Raw genomic sequence first — 7,961 nt, forward strand, 5'->3', positions numbered from 1 at the left:
AACCTAGATCAGGGTAAAGACGTGGATGTAATCTTTTTAGACTTTGCCAAAGCGTTCGATACTGTACCACACATGAGACTTATCTACAAGCTACAAGAATCAGGGCTAGGAAGCACAATATGCACTTGGGTCAAAAACTGGTTAGATAATAGGAAGCAGCGCGTTGTGGTTAATGGATCTTTTTCAACTTGGACTTAAGTGCTAAGTGGTATGCCGCAAGGCTCAGTATTAGGACCGCTATTGTTCAATATTTTCATTAACGACCTAACAGAAGGTCTAGAGAGCATGGTGTCAATTTTTTGCAGATGATACCAAATTGTGTAAGGCTAAATACAGAGGAGAATGCCGAGTCTCTTCAGAATGACTTAGTTAAATTAGAAGCATGGGCAGCCAAATGGAGAATGCGCTTCTACACAGACAAGTGTAAGGTAATGCACTGTGGTAACAAGAACAAAAATTACACCTACCTACTAAATGGGGTAAAATTAGGGGATTCTGTACTGGAAAAGGACTTAGGTGTCCTCATAGATAGCAAACGAAGCAGTAGTACCCAAAGTAGGACTGCAGCAAAGAAGGCTAATAAGATATTAGCATGCATAAAACGGGGTATTGATGCTAGGGACGAGAGTATTATACTCCCGTTATATAAATCACTAGTGAGGTCACACCTTGAATACTGTGTACAATTCTGGGCACCGTACTACAAAAAGGATATCCTGGAGCTTGAAAAGGTACAGAGGAGGGCGACCAAACTAATTATGGGCATGGAGACGATGGAATACAAGGAAAGGCTTGAAAGACTAGACATGTTTACATTGGAAAAGCGGAGACTAAGAGGGGATATGATCAACATCTACAAATATATAAGGGGACAATACACAGAGCTTGCGCGGGACCTGTTTTTGGTTAGATCAACACAGAGGACTCGTGGACACTCGCTCAGGTTAGAGGAGAGGAGATTCCGCACAATACGGCGTAAAGGCTTTTTCACGGTAAGGACAATACGTGTTTGGAATTCCCTGCCCGAGGGAGTTGTAATGGCGGAATCTGTCAACACCTTTAAGAATGGGTTAGATAAATTCCTAATGGATAAGGATATCCAGGGGTATGGTGCATAGTCACGCATTATAGTTACTATAAATAGGGATAAAATGCAATGGCTGACAGTAGCATCAGTCAGAAATTTTAGTCAAATCATCATGCATAGGAGACCACAAATAGGTTGAACTCGATGGACAATTGTCTTTTTTCAACCTCAGATACTATGTTACTATGTTATAATAAGACTTAGATATCTCACTCTCTCTTGTACTGGTAACTAACCATGAAGTATAAATGGAAATGTAGTCACTCACCAAGTCCTATGTCAGCACCAATGTAAAACAATGGATGGGGAACATATCATATGAATTGGAGATTCTAGATGAACAATAACATCAGTCATATGAGCTGATGGATCAGAGAAATGTCTCCTAACGTTACTCCTGGAAGCATTGGTAAGGTAGCATTCCTTTATGTGTGTGCTCATCAGGGCCGGTGCAAGGTTTCTCAGCACCCTAGGCAAATAGTCAGCAGCCCCCCCCTCTGCCAAAATACTGAGCCCGCAGGTAAAATTTAGGGATAGGATATTAGGGTTGTTTTAGCAGTTTGTGTTAAGGCAGAGGTTCCCAAACATGGTTCTCAAGGCACCCCAACAGTCCAGGATTTAGGTATATCCATGGCTCGGCACAGATGGTTAAATCAAATTGACTAAGGAGCTAATTAAGTCACCTCTGGCCAAACATGGATACATTTAAAACGTGTGTGTGTGTGTGTGTGTGTGTGTGTGTGTGTGTGTGTGTGTGTGTGTGTGGTCGAAGTGGAAATTTTGAAGTGGAGGTATGGAAAAGGGCGCTTCTTTGAAAAAGGGTGTGTGGCCACTTCAGTGTAGTTTACTACCCCTTATACACATTTTGCACCACAATAGTAGGATCCCTTATACTTTCTAGTACTGGTGCCCTTTTCACATTATACCACACACTTTGAGCCAAAAATCACATTATACCACACAGTATAAGCCAAAAATCACATTATAGCACATGGTATGAGCCAAAAATCACATTATAGTACACGGTATGAGCCGAAAATCACATTATAGCACATGGTATGAGCCGAAATTCACATTATAGCACATGGTATGAGCCGAAAATCACATTATAACACATGGTATGAGCCGAAATTCACATTATAGCACATGGTATGAGCCGAAAATCACATTATAGCACATGGTATGAGCCGAAAATCACATTATAGCACACGGTATGAGCCGAAATTCACATTATAGCACATGGTATGAGCCGAAAATCACATTATAGCACATGGTATGAGCCGAAATTCACATTATAGCACATGGTATGAGCCGAAAATCACATTATAGCACATGGTATGAGCCGAAAATCACATTATAGCACACGGTATGAGCCGAAATTCACATTATAGCACATGGTATGAGCCGAAAATCACATTATAGCACACTGTATGAGCCGAAATTCACATTATAGCACATGGTATGAGCCGAAAATCACATTATAGCACACGGTATGAACCGAAATTCACATTATAGCACACGGAATGAGCCGAAATTCACATTAGAACACACGGTATGAGCCAAAATTTACATTATGCCACACACATAGCCACATATCTACATACTCACAGCCACATACAGTATACACACACGCATATATATATTTACACACACAGCCACATTTACACACATACACTGTCCCTACCCTGACACTCTCCCCCATCAGTTACCCTCTGCTCACCAGTTGCCGGGTAGCCAGGGGTGTCAGCATACGGAAGCCAGGCAGCTGTGCTGTGGAGCGGGAGCCGGCCACCGGAGTTGTTATCAAAGAAAGAGAAAGCCGGGCAGCAGAGCTGTCAGGGGGGCAGGAGCCGGAGCCTTGGCGTAATCATGCTGCATGCGGGAGCCGAACCTTGCAGCCGCACTTGTCAGGGCTCAGGGACGGGTGCCGGGCACTGTACTATTTCAAATCTGCCGCGGACCGGCAGCAAATCAGGAGCTGCTGCTACTGATTGGCTGCCGGTCTGCGGCAGATTTGAAATAGTAGCGCCGCGGTCAGCTTGCTGCGGCGGGGGACAGTGCTCGAAGAAGTGCCGGTATACCATACCATAGTATACCGGCCCACTTCAGGCACTGTAATATATATATATATATATATATATATATATAAAGAGCAAGTTCAGGCGGCACTCCACGGATTTTCAAAACCAAATTAAACAGCTACACAGGCTTGATTGTCAACGTTTCAGGTGCTGTTTAATCACACCTTTCGTCAGGTAAATATATATTAAACAGCACCTGAAACGTTGACAATCAAGCCTGTGTAGCTGTCTCATTTGGTTTTGAAAATCCGTGGAGTGCCGCCTGAACTTGCTCTTTGTATCTGCTCTGTTTGGACCGTGGGAGGGCACCCAGGTATTTAACAAGTTGTTTGGAGTGCTGGTCATATTGGAACTATATATATATATATATATATATATATATAGAACAGAATTGATACTGCGGCACTCGGAGTCGTTTAAAACGAGCAAAGTGTAGTCAAAAAAATGTACATCACACAGTCCAATGTTTTGGGGTGTCTAACCCCTTTGTCACACCTTGACAAAGGGGTTAGTCACCCCGAAATGTTGGACTGTGTGATGTACATTTTTTTGACTATACTTGGCTCGTTTTAAACGACTCCGAGTGCCGCAGTATCAATTCAATATACTATCTTCCTCACTGAGGGCACCGGGGCCAATCAACATCTAAACCGGAGTGCCGGGCTGATTGTAATATATATATATATATATATATATATATACACAAAAGAGGGTCCTGTACTCGCATCCAATTTTTCAGAGTGGGTGCTATCCCAACAGAACAAAGTCCGCTGAATATATTGGTATCCACACAGGTGGCGGGTGCACTCTCACAAATGTACTCGGATTCTGTAGTTGATATCAGTTGTTCTTTATTATAGCCTCATGTATCGACGTTTCGACCCTTCCACAGGGTCTTTTTCAAGAAAGGCGGTATGATATCTTTATTTCATTATGTGCGAAGTTTAAACAATGCCTAAAGAGAATACAAAAATGAAAAAAGACTCAGCCTCCCAGGCCCCTGTACATTGGCAGAAAGACCAATACGAACTGGGCTAAAAATACCCTGTTCATATGGTATGTATGGTGTAAGATAGAATAAAATTCCAAACAAAAACACCTGCAACCAAGGTGTCATATATCACCAAAAAGTGTTCAAAGGCGTCACCTTAATCCCCACACCGAGAGAAATAACACTTATCCACCAAAGATTGCCTTGTTTCACCCTTTTATCCACACATGGGAACCAATTGGGTATATATTTCTCATGAACAGTAACACAAAAAGCTCACTTACACATGTTCTTAAAAGCGGGATCGCAATGTGCATAGCCTGTAGATTGTCAACATTGCATAAGGTCCTATGGTAGCTGTATAAAACATTAATTGACTGTTAAACAACAGGATAGAACACTCTCTACCATTCCAGACAGGATGATATTTATACACAATCTGCCGTTACCTATAGCAATAGCTGTAAGGATATGAGGCATCCCGGGATCATAATTTTCACTGCAGCAACTTAAACAGACCTAATAAGACAAAGTCAACTCTTCAAAATATGCAAGTCTCACGACTTCGCTCAGCAAATCCTAACAAACAGTGCTTACCGTGTATTCAAGCCTGCCATGTGTTCCCAGGACGCTTGCTGGGACCTGCCTGATCACGGAGGTATTTATACCCCCAGACCGGAAGTACATCCTTATGCGTGAATCACTCAATGACCAAAAGCACCAGCTCTAAGTGTGAAAGGTCTCTTCATGCTACACACACCTGCTACATGCTGACTCACACACCGGCGAGCACCGATCCCTGCGGGTCCTCTAGCTCAAAGCCCGCATCCTCGATCGCGTCTTGCGTTCCACAGTACCGGAAGCAAGACGCTATGCGTTCCACAGCTCCGGAAATGCATGCCGTGTATCTCTAATGGGGCGGACACTCCTCTATCCTTCATACCCGCCCTACTACTCCAGTCAGCGGCTGTGTCGTGCGTTCCACTCAACATATCCATAATCCTCTATACAAGGCTCATCAGCAAAAGACTCTCTATACATATATCTAGCAACATCTAGATTCTCTTATAAAAAAATATATATATCTCAGGTGTGTAGTACTCAGCCCGCTGGACTGCTACAAAATTCAGTGACGCAGAATAAGTCCCGATCTTTTGACATCATGACCCCACATTTAATCCGGATTAATAGTTAGAATTCATGCCATCAGGGACCTGGGAGGATGGGCTAACATATATTATACATACAACAAATGACTATATACAAATACCACACAATCTCTATAAAAACACCCCATAGGGGTTGTTTTCATTTAATCCTCGCGGGGACACCGTGTCCAAGTGGCTAATCCAGAAGCATTCCCTCTGTTTCAGCCTCTTGGTCCGATCTCCACCAGTAACACTCGGGGGCACCCAATCTATGATTTTACATTTTAGACTAGCTACCTGATGTCGAGCCTCAATAAAATGTCGAGCCACCAGTTTGTCAGATTTGCCGCTATTTAATGCGACATGTATAGATGAGCGGTGGTTCGCCATTCGATCCCTGAAGTTGCGGGTTGTTAGCCCAACATAGAATAATCCACAGGGACATTTTAGGATATAGATGACAAAATCTAATCTGCAATGCAGATGATATTTGAGTTTAATGATGGAACCAGTATGTGGATGGGAAAATGTCGGGCCCACCATCATTGAACGACAGGTGGTGCAGCTCCCACAGGAGAAACAACCCGGTTTTTGCTGCAACAACTGAGTAGTAGACATCGGAGCATTGGGATATAGTATGGGTCTCATAAGCATTTGCTTTAAATTCGGTCCCCTCCGGTAAGCTAACATAGGAGTATCCATACGTGCAAAAGGTAATGCTGGATCGGTACTGACAATTGGCCAATGTTTCTTAAGTACCTTGTTGAGATGCCCCGAATGGTTATCATACCGTGTCGCAAAAACTAGACGGTTGTCTAATTTATCTTTATTTTTGGGCTGTCTCCCTGCTACAATATCACGGGCTTTGGACAAACAGTGGGAAAGTGTTTTATGTGTGTATCCACGTTCTAAGAAACGTTCTTTGACCTCTACGAGTTGAGTTTCAATGTTCTGTTGGTCTGAATTGATTCTTAACACTCTTAAAAATTGAGACACAGGCAGGTTTTCTTTTAATGCAGGGGGATGATGACTTGTCGCATGCAGCGTCAAATTTCTGTTAGTAGGTTTCCTATAGACCGAAGTGACAAAAGAATCCCCAACCTTACTGATGTGTACATCTAAGAAATTAATTTCAGAACTCGAGATACTTGCAGTAAACTTAATAGGGCTGTCCAGCAGATTGAGGTTATTGACCATTGAATGGAAAGATGACTCTGAACCATGCCACAACAAAAAAACGTCATCGATGAATCGACGAAAAAATAAAATTTGGTGGCCATATTGTGGGAAAATATGGGTAGTCTCGTAATGGGTCATATATAAATTAGCGTACGACGGGGCCAAGTTCGACCCCATCGCTGTCCCCGCTAATTGTATAAAGTATTTATCTTTATACAAAAAATTATTCAAGCGTAAAACCATTTCAGTGAGTTCAATGATACATTCAGTTGGTACAACACCTGAGGGATGTAACATCAGTGCTGCTCGCACTGTTTCCAATCCACCATCATGTGGAATAACTGTATACAATGAATTAACGTCCATTGTGGCTAACAGGCAAGGTGTCTGTGTACACTCAACTTTTTTCAACTGTGACAGGAAATCACCCGTATCTTTTATATAGCTCGAGCTTTTAATCACAATGGGCTGGAGGATGCTATCCACAAATTTAGCCAACGGTTGTAACAGGGAACCTTCCGCCGCTATAATCGGTCGTCCAGGTGGTTGGATCAAGGTTTTATGCACCTTCGGTAGAGTATATAATATCGGACACCGGGGGTGCTCAACCGTTAAAAAGAAGAATAAATCATCCTCAAACCAGCCATTGTTTCGCCCTCGTCTGAGACACTCATCTATGGTGCGTTTAATCCCAGGAACAGGGTTAGAATCAACTTGTTTGTAGGTCTCTAGATCGGATAACTGGCGCATGATCTCTCGATCATAGTCCTGCCAGTCTTGAATGACCACTGCCCCGCCTTTATCCGCGGGGCGTATAACAATGTTGTGATCAGCTCGCAATTTGGTGAGGGATTTCCTTTCAAGAGGAGATAAGTTATCAAATTGTCTGGGTGGGGAAAAATTACTGGTATCCCTCTGGACCACCCTTAGAAATGTTTTAAGGCTGGCATTTTGTGTAGGTGGATCAAATGTAGAGCTTTTTTTAAAAGGGGTTGGCACATTCCTACTGGTTTTATCTGAGAAGAACTCTTTAAGTCGTAATTGCCGACCGAATTTAAATTGGTCAATACTACTCTCAAAGCGATTATGATGGCACGTGGGGACAAAGGACAAACCATGTGTTAAAAGCGACATATCAGCTTCATCTAGTTGAGTACTCGATAGATTGAAGACAACATTCATGTCTTTTTTGGCCTTCCTCTTCTTCGAGTACCAACTTCGTCTGGGATGTGGTCTACACTGCCTTTTTTGTTTCCCGCCATTGCTGTAGACTCGAGGCCCTGGTCCAAAAAACGTCTCTGTTGGCTACCCTCATTAGGATCAGTGTCGGACGTTGAATTTGAGGAGACGAGCTCCCTGGTGTATCTAGGTGCTCGTCTTCTTCTTGGGAACCTACCCGTCTGGTTGCTCGGATTTTGGGTGTTACCTAATAGCCATCTGTACACCAAGTGATTTTTATAATCACTGGTGACGAT

Source organism: Pseudophryne corroboree (assembly GCF_028390025.1).
Source record: "Pseudophryne corroboree isolate aPseCor3 chromosome 3 unlocalized genomic scaffold, aPseCor3.hap2 SUPER_3_unloc_17, whole genome shotgun sequence".
Taxonomy (NCBI): domain Eukaryota; kingdom Metazoa; phylum Chordata; class Amphibia; order Anura; family Myobatrachidae; genus Pseudophryne; species Pseudophryne corroboree.